Source organism: Cibotium barometz, chromosome 22 (assembly GCF_041138505.1).
Source record: "Cibotium barometz isolate CiBa-2024 chromosome 22, ASM4113850v1, whole genome shotgun sequence".
Lineage (NCBI taxonomy): Eukaryota > Viridiplantae > Streptophyta > Polypodiopsida > Cyatheales > Cibotiaceae > Cibotium > Cibotium barometz.
Genome location: NC_141067.1, coordinates 33,087,911 through 33,096,656, shown reverse-complemented (window position 1 = coordinate 33,096,656; position 8,746 = coordinate 33,087,911). Strand labels below are relative to the sequence as shown.

Below are 8,746 nucleotides of genomic sequence, written 5' to 3'. Positions count from 1 at the left end.
CTTGGTATAATCAAATTAAGGCTAAGGAAGTCTTGAAAAAATTGACACCCATAACAAGGTAACGTGGAATTCTAATCCCAAAAGCAAAAAAAAATGTAAACACGTGAAACTGCAAAAAATCTTTCACGACGTGAACTATTTTTTGACACTTCACGCCCTCAACTGTTCTCTACAATCTCACAGCCTTAGAAACAGGTCGACAGAATTTGATCAAAACTTAATTGGGACAGCAAAATAGCGTATCAAATCATACATACATGCACTTAAGGTCTGGAAATCTCATCAGAGAAGATCTTGGACCTGACGATATTACATCAAATCACCCAAGATCTACCTATCAAAAAAGTGTGGGTTCATGAGGAATCTAACCACGGTTGAAACTAGTAGTGAAGAATCCATGGAAGAGGGGTTGCGATACTCTGGGTTTGGGGAAGATGAGAAACCACCATTGATATCTCCCAGGGATTTTTCGGTCTCTAAACCAGCCATGACGAAGAAGTGCAATCTGTGGACATGGGTCCGTCAACTAGTGCTAGACTTGGTCCAAGGTAAGAAGTGTCCATCCAAACGTCAAATTCGAGGCTGTCAAACACTGGCCTCGAGGGGTGCACCTTCAAAAATCATGTGTGTATCACGTGCATTCAAAGGTATATTTTAAAACCCCTCTGTAACCTCTTTTGCCCTATTTTATGCATACCTCCTGTTACTTTTCTGGTATATTATAATAAACCTCCTGTATTTTTAAAATTTTAATCTTATACATTTTTCCCCCTCCTGTAAAATTAAATTTTAAAGATTTCAAGTCCTTGAAAAGGATTCTTATGATGGAGTTGGCCACAAGAATAATTAATGTGGTTTTGGAACCTTACACGACCATATTTATATGTTATCACCCATACACATGGGCTACCATAACTGGCAACTTTATACACCACCATCTACTACTTAAGCATAACACTTTAGGATATTTCTAAAATTATGTGCTTTTGGATATTTATAGTTAGCATAAGAAAAAGCCATCGTATCTCGATTAATAAGACTTGAGTCTCCTAATCAATAAGTTATGGTTTAAGTCCCTTGATGCACAGGGAGAACTATGTTCATGTGGTATGGTTTGTAGCTCTTACCCTCATAGCTGCCATGGTCGAACAACTATTGAGGCATATATGAATGCGATCTTCCTCCAAAAGAAACCAAGGGAGAATGCTCCACATTTCAAGGCAAGCTTCCTCTGGTAAAATTCCCTAAATTTACCTTGCAAGTGTCTCTGAAGACCGCGAGTTTTCAAAAGGAGTACTTCAAAGAGGGAGGACTCAACAAGATTATAAGGTTTATAGACATGAGATGATTAAAAAAATTCTACAAACTCCTTGAAAACTTCTTGGATTGCATGTTTCGATGAGGATGTTTGTCAGAGAACTATCATATTACTGATGTAAGACCATTGGGAGACGCAAGATGCCTTTTAGAATTGGTCATGGATACTAATGTAGTTGGGTGAATCACGCATCTAGGCTTTGTAATAAACAGTGAGTACTTAAAGTACTAAATTAATAAACAGTGAATACTTAAAGTACTAAATTTTTGTTTGTAGATGCCATAAGGAAAACCGAAGCGCATGTTACGCATTGTACAAAACATGATTCCATCATGTTGCCACTTCAAAACTTCATATTCATGAATTTCTTTTTGAATTTTCTAACTCTCTTAAACTATTCTATTTCCAAGAATGCTCGATGAATTTAAACACACGCACACACACTTTTAAAACACACACACACACAATAAAGTCTTACTTCCGTACATCAATACAAAACTTAAAAAAATAAAAAATGCAATACACCAGTTTTTTTTTAGTTTGTGCAAAGGAGGCAAGATAAGCATTGTTGACTGTATAAATTCACATACAGTCATACCTCTTCTTGGATGCATCGAAAACGTATTACGATACTAAATTTTTTATGCTCAATCTTGGCTGCATTAACTCTTCTAACAATTTCTTTGAGAACTTTGAACACCTAAAGATTGCAAAACAACATTTTGGAGATTAAGCACACCAGTTTAAGTGAGGAGGCATCCTGCAACAAACAAAATTGTTTATGGCAAGCACACTAACCTTGTCCATTGTGGACTCAAACTCTGGCAGGTTGAAAGATGGAGAAGATATATATATACAGAGGGAGAAGAGAGAGCATAGAGAAGACAAGAAAAAATAGAGGGAGAAAGGAAAGGAGATAGAGATGGGACAAAAATAGAGGGGGAAAGGAAAGTCTACTTGGAGAGATAGAGAATTCAAGAGAGATAATTAAGGAGGAGAGAGGGCTTGTCTATTGTAAACTGATACAAAGTGAGGTCTTGTCTCCCAATATAATCACCTACACATGCTTCTTGAAGGGTTGTACATCATGCAAATAGCTAACAAGTGCACCATGCAAGCAGCCAAAAGGGTCATCAAGCATTTAATAGGAGCTTGTCTCCCAATGAAATCACCTATGGTTACATATTGAAGGGATGTGCATCAGTAGGAAATAAGGACATCATCCAATCACCTATTCTTGCAATTTGAAGGGGTATGCATCATGCAAGTAACTAACAAGGGTAAACAAATTCTTGTGTTAAAATTTTGTGCTAGGCAATGCTCTTATGGACATGTAAGTGGTGCTCTTTCAAAAAGACTCCAAGAACCATTTCTACACACCATAAACTTTTTCAAGAACAACTTACTACAAAGTAAAAGAAACTGACATGGATTTTTCCCTTGGACATGAACGAGAAGCACTCACCTTTCTAAGATTCTTGCAGCATTAGGCGAGTGCCACCAGCACAAAGCTCTCTATGGATGTGCATCTCTTTATGTCTAGCTCCACTAAATGTTGGCAACACTTGGCCACAAATGCCATACCAAAGGACGACACTTTCATCCTGCCCACGAACCTCTAAAATGCCTTAATTTGGAGTTGAGCAATGCGAGTATCAGTGATGTTTGTGCAAAATTATACATTGAGCGCCTTCAAGTTCGTGTATCCTTGGCAGATAGCAACAATGCCTCTATCGGGGTGATCTTGATACACCTAAGAAGGAAGAAGAAAATTCGGTAATCAGGAGATCTCTCCCACATACACAAGGTTTGTAATGGAAAAAACACTAACATAACAACAAGCACATTCATCGGATAAAATACCTATAAACATCCATCTCTCCAAGATCGGAGCACCTAGATGCAAAGTGAATCAGCTCATCATCTTGGATGCCTTCACAAAATCCTAGCTTCAGTGTTCTCAAATATCTGCACTTTGCCATCGACATCAGTCTTGCAAAGCAATAAGATGAACTTTTAGTCTCCATAACAATATGTAGCACACTAAGAAATTATACTGTCATCTCTCTACAATGTATATGGGTGCATAGTGTGAATTGCTTGCATCGTTTGATACTGCTGTCGGTCAGATCCAACTCTTTCAAGATATGGCAAGAATTGCAAAACATTTTCAGCCCTTCCTTTGATAGTTGGGAGCATGACACAACCTTTGAGCTAAGAAGGGCTTTGTAACAAGTGGCAATGAACGACACCCCTACATCCGCCCGCACTGAGCAACAGCATGTGACATCGATGCTCTGCAAGCTAGAGCATCTCATCATTGCCCCCTGAGACACCAACATCTTAACACCCTTGCATTTTATCAAGCTCAATTGCAATTAATAAACTCATACAACACTTCCCAATCAGCTCCAAGTCAATCCACTCCCATCACAACCATGAAATCTCAACCATAAACTCTTGAGGCTACAAAAGGTCTGTATAGCAAAGGATCTGTCACCTACACAATGCAACAACCAAAAGCTCCAACATGCATATCATTTACTAGGTGATAACATTCCTTGATTGTAAAGGCCTACGATGCTGCAGCACTCCACATACTGGGAAACAATACAAGAGCACTATGTTTTGCAGAGGAAAAGCCCTCTTTGCTAAGCTTGTAATTCCTGAGTGGCTGATCCCTTGGCACTTTGACACATCTAGTGTATGTAAACAAGCCTTGTCAACATATATTTCCTATACAAACTTGAATGCCAATGTATCAAAGCCATCTTGAAAAGCTAGGCTACCTTCTACATTATGCAGTATTGTGCGAACAAATTGAATGAGTGATTTAGACTAGATTCCATAGGTAAAATATTTCTGAAGAGGCTAGATCTTACATTTGATTAGTTGCACTTCCTTCAACATAATATTTGTACATGTTAATTATGCACAAAAAAAAATGTAAAGTAAACCTGTAATGATCTGCTTGCTTTGTTGAGATGGGCCAGATCCTCATCATCCACATAGATGCATGTCGTCAGACTCAACTTCACAAGATATTTGAGTTTTGAAATTGTAGAAACCTCGGTACTTGTTACCTACAAGAGTTAAATTGCATGTCAGACATGGACTTACAAACACATCATGGCTCCCATTAGAAGTGTATGGATCATCAGAGCCAGCTCAAAGCCACAATGCATCAAGGTGATGCAATTTTTTCCTAACAGAAGATCATTCTGTTAAAAAAACACCTAAGGCCACACGCCCCAAGGCAAAATACAAGGTGGTGGAGTTACAAAACAGAGGCATGTAGCCAAAAGGTATTAAAAAAAGGGCGAAAAAAGGGGGGGTGGCTAAGGCAATCCCAAGCTCATAGCTCTAAAGGGATTACCTAGATCATTCCTATGATAAAATCATTTCCAGATTTGTTTGAATCAACTGGAAACGTGGCCCAACTTAGTTGCATATGTTCAAAGAGATATGTTAACCTTGCCATATATTCTATATGAATGTAATATCGACCAATACATGTACCTCATGACCCATAAAGCCTCTGCCCAATCACGATTATATATGGATTTACATCAAAGGAGGTTGTTATGATCTCATCTGGTTCCACAGATGATGGGGTTTGGATTCGCCTGAACAATATAAAAATCTTGATGGCAAAGCATCTGCTTAGGAATCATCAAGTTCTATGGCATGACCACATGCATACCTTGAGAGTGCTCATGTGAACTCCGACAATTTGTAAACACTTACATCAGAATGCTGATCACTGAAACAACACATCCTAGGCAAAAAACCATGTGCATGCACATGGAGGCCCTTGTGTTGCATCCATCGAAAACAGTCTAAAGCTTCCTCAATCTGCCCCTTTGGGCATATGCTCTGATTATTGCACTCTAAAAGAATACGTCTGGCATGAGGCCCTTGCTTTGCATCTATCGGAAACAGTCCAAAGCTTCATCACCCTGCCCCTGTTGGTTGGGGGCATAACCTGCAATTACTACATTCTAAGAGACTACGTCCTGAACTGGAAGCTCATCAAGAAAATAAAGGTAATTACATCTGGAGAGATGCCCTTGTGTTACATCCGCCGTTGAGAACAGTCGAAAGCTTCCCCAGTCTGCCCTCCAGATTCCCTACATCCATTGAAAACAGTCCAAAGTGTCCTCACTCTACCCTCTAGATGCCCTTGTGTTGCATCCGTTGAAAACATACCAAAGCTCCCTCAGTCTGCCCCTTAGGGCATATTCTCCGATTAGGGCACTCCAAGAGAATATGTCTAGCAAGGCCCTTGCTTTGCATCTATTGGAAATAATCACTCCATTCTTAGAGAGGTCCCCATGCTGCATCTATTCATAACAGTTCAGTGATTGTTCATCTTGACTTCATTGGGCACATCCTACAATTAGTGCAGACCAAAAAAACACACGAAGCTCTTCAAGCATTCTTTTTGAAGAGAGAAATTGCCTCCTTGCCATGCCCATGCCAAGCATACGTGGCCATCACGACACTCCATGAAAGTATGTTCTGCTCTGGCACCTTATCAAACATCTGTCATGCCTCTTGAATGCTCCCACACTTGGCATACATATTTACAATTGCAATTGCAATCAATATCAATTTCAAAACCCCACATAGTTTGGATTGCTTGCCAAAATGCGCAACCTTACAAGCCTAGCACATAAAGATATATGCTAACAAAGGATGCATTTTCAGGTACCACACCTTCTGCTTGCATAAAGTCAAATAATTTAAGTATATCAAGTAGGTGACCATACTGTGAAGCATTAAAATAGATCCCGTGTAGTCGTGCTATCAAACAGAGTACAAGTAGGTTGAAGGTTACAACACTTACAATACATGTCTACATATCTAATTCAAAACTAGTGCTGGTTACAAAGACATGCATCTGTATGCCTTCTTTGGCTGAAATCATACTCTGGTAAAACACCCTCTTGCTTCATTTAGTCAAAAAGCTGAAGAGCAGGACCATTTTCACCATTGCAAGAATACGCTCGGATCATGTAATTCCACGAAATATAGGTCCAAACCAGCATTCTATCAAAAAAGCGATGGGCATCCTATAAACTACTGCACCTTCCACATGTGTATAAGGGCAATAGTGACATCAAAAGTAGATTTATACCCTTCTTGAACAATAAGGTGATGCATTCTCTTGCTTTCTAGTATTTCTCTTGGTTTGCCAAAGCATTAATGATGTTGATGTAGCTCACCTTGTTGGGAACCAATCCAGTGTCATGCATTTTGTCAAAAACATTAAGAGCCTCTTTAATCAACTTCTACGCTGAGGGTTCTAGAATTTTCCAAGTTCAGCTTGGCTGAGCTTGGACAAGATTTGGACCTAGTTTGGCTCCCTTTTTGATTTGGTTTGATCCAGGAGAGAGGAGAGATAAAAATATCACAATATTTTTGAGTTAAAAACTCCACCACGTGTGTGAAATAGACGCCTCCATGAAGTGCCCCCTTCTCCTTACCAAGGTGTCAAAAATGTATCATTATACCCAAAATATCTCATTCTTTTAGTAATATTCATAGTCTTTTACTAATAGACCTTATACTCAGTCAACTCTTCATCTTATGTGGGCATTTACTCATTTTTGGGTATTTTTCTTTTATAAATTAGATTTATCTCCTCCCCACACTTGGATTGATCCTATTGGCCCATAGGAACCTTAATTAGATTTATCTCCTCCCCACACTTGGATTGATCCTATTGGCCCACAGGAACTTTAATTAGACCATAATCCAAAAATTTATAAAAATCTAGACCCTTACATTAAGGTCCTTTATATCTATTTTTAATTAATTCTAATTGCACATTGGAAAGTTCTTTTTGAATTTCCGTTTCAGGGGAAACCATTTTAGACACTAGGAGGATTTTTATATCCAAAAATATCTCAATTTTAGATTACCTCCCTCTAGACATTTTCTCTTTCCATGGTAAAACAGGATCTTTCTTTTATTTCAAAGAGGGAATAATTATAAGATCAGAAGGGGAGGTTATTACACTTATACACCTCAAAAGCTGGAGGGAGGAATCTTACAAGATGAAGGTATCCATTATGCACAAAATGGATACAAGGTAAAACTGGGTATCATTCACTCCTTTATATGCATGATTGAATGGCTGAACATAAAGAGAAATAGAAGGTTTCAATCTTGCACACTCATGATCCGAAAAATTTCATGCCGTGAGTGAACGGATACAAAAAGGTTCACATCGTGAACCAATCTTAAAAGGTTCATGCCGTGAACTAATCCAAAATGGTTCACGTCATGAACTAGTACAAAACAGTTCACGCCGTGATTTGGTCCAAAATTCTTCACGTCATGAAACAGTCACCTCTCACGGGCCAATCGCGAGATGCCACATAGCATTCTTCATTAAGGCAGCCGCCCAGTTTGACAACTGCGCTATAAATTTGAAAATCTTTTCTTTTTTCATCATTTTGCATCGTCTGCTCAAACGCAAACAGTCTTCCATCGTGCATTCCTGCAATCACTCTTCTTACATCGCATCCCCGCCTCTTCGAACTCTAATCGACATTCACACATCGAGGTGGGAGTGGACCCTTCTTTGTTTTTATTTTCTTTTTCATCCTTTCAAACTTTGATTATGATCAACTGAATGTCTCGACAACTCAAAGTCTTGCACATTATTCATCACACGATTTTCGTGTTTTGTTCTGAACTCCACTATGCAGACTCAACAACTTGCATTAATTAAATCTTTCAGAGAAAAACAAAACATAAATACGTAACTGTCAAAAACCTGTAGTTTCACAGAACTGCCAAAAACTTGCAACTTCACGAAACTGCCAAAACCTATAGTTTCACGCTAATAAAACTCACGGGATTCCGTCTCACCGAAATCCCTCACGTTTTTAACCTTCACGTCTTTAACTCTCATGGGATTCCGTCTCACGGAAATCTCTCTCACGGGATTCCGTCTCACGGAAATCCCTCTCACGTTTTTCACGTCTTTAACTCTCACGGGATTCCGTCTCATAAAAATCCCTCTCACGATTTTAACTTTCGTGCCTTTAACTCTCACGGGATTCCATCTCACGAAAATCTCTCTCACATTTTTAACCTTCATGTTTTTAACTTTCATAGGATTCCGTCTCGCAGAAATCCCTCTCACATTTTTAACTTTCACGCCTTTAACTCTCACAGGATTCTGTCTCACGAAAATCCCTACGCCTTTAACTCTCACACGGGATTTGTTATGGGCTACCACACCTTCAAGAGGGAACTCTACACATTCACCTAATGGTTGAGCAATGTTGCATACTTACCAATGCTTCGATCTTGAGTCCCTTGAGGCCTCCAAGCTCGCTCGTTAAGCTCCAAACTCCAAGCTCCACCTCCACACTATCACCGTGGAGTCAGTCACACCTTCGCATATTAGGA

At 39.2% G+C, this 8,746-nt stretch overlaps 1 long non-coding RNA gene across 3 annotated transcripts; it reads right to left on the bottom strand.

Annotated features, from left to right (window-relative positions):
- Positions 1-2,557: 2,557 nt before the first annotated feature.
- On the bottom strand, positions 2,558-6,616 carry LOC147626561 (uncharacterized). Of its 3 annotated transcripts, none has more exons than XR_015268611.1 (4): positions 5,373-6,616; positions 4,276-4,401; positions 3,182-3,818; positions 2,558-3,071 (listed from the first exon to the last, which is right to left on the bottom strand). It is a non-coding gene; the product is annotated as an uncharacterized LOC147626561 (long non-coding RNA). The 3 variants fall into 3 exon arrangements; XR_015268612.1 differs by having other exon boundaries at positions 3,182-4,401; positions 5,373-5,863; positions 6,173-6,616; XR_015268610.1 differs by having other exon boundaries at positions 3,182-4,401.
- Positions 6,617-8,746: the final 2,130 nt, after the last annotated feature.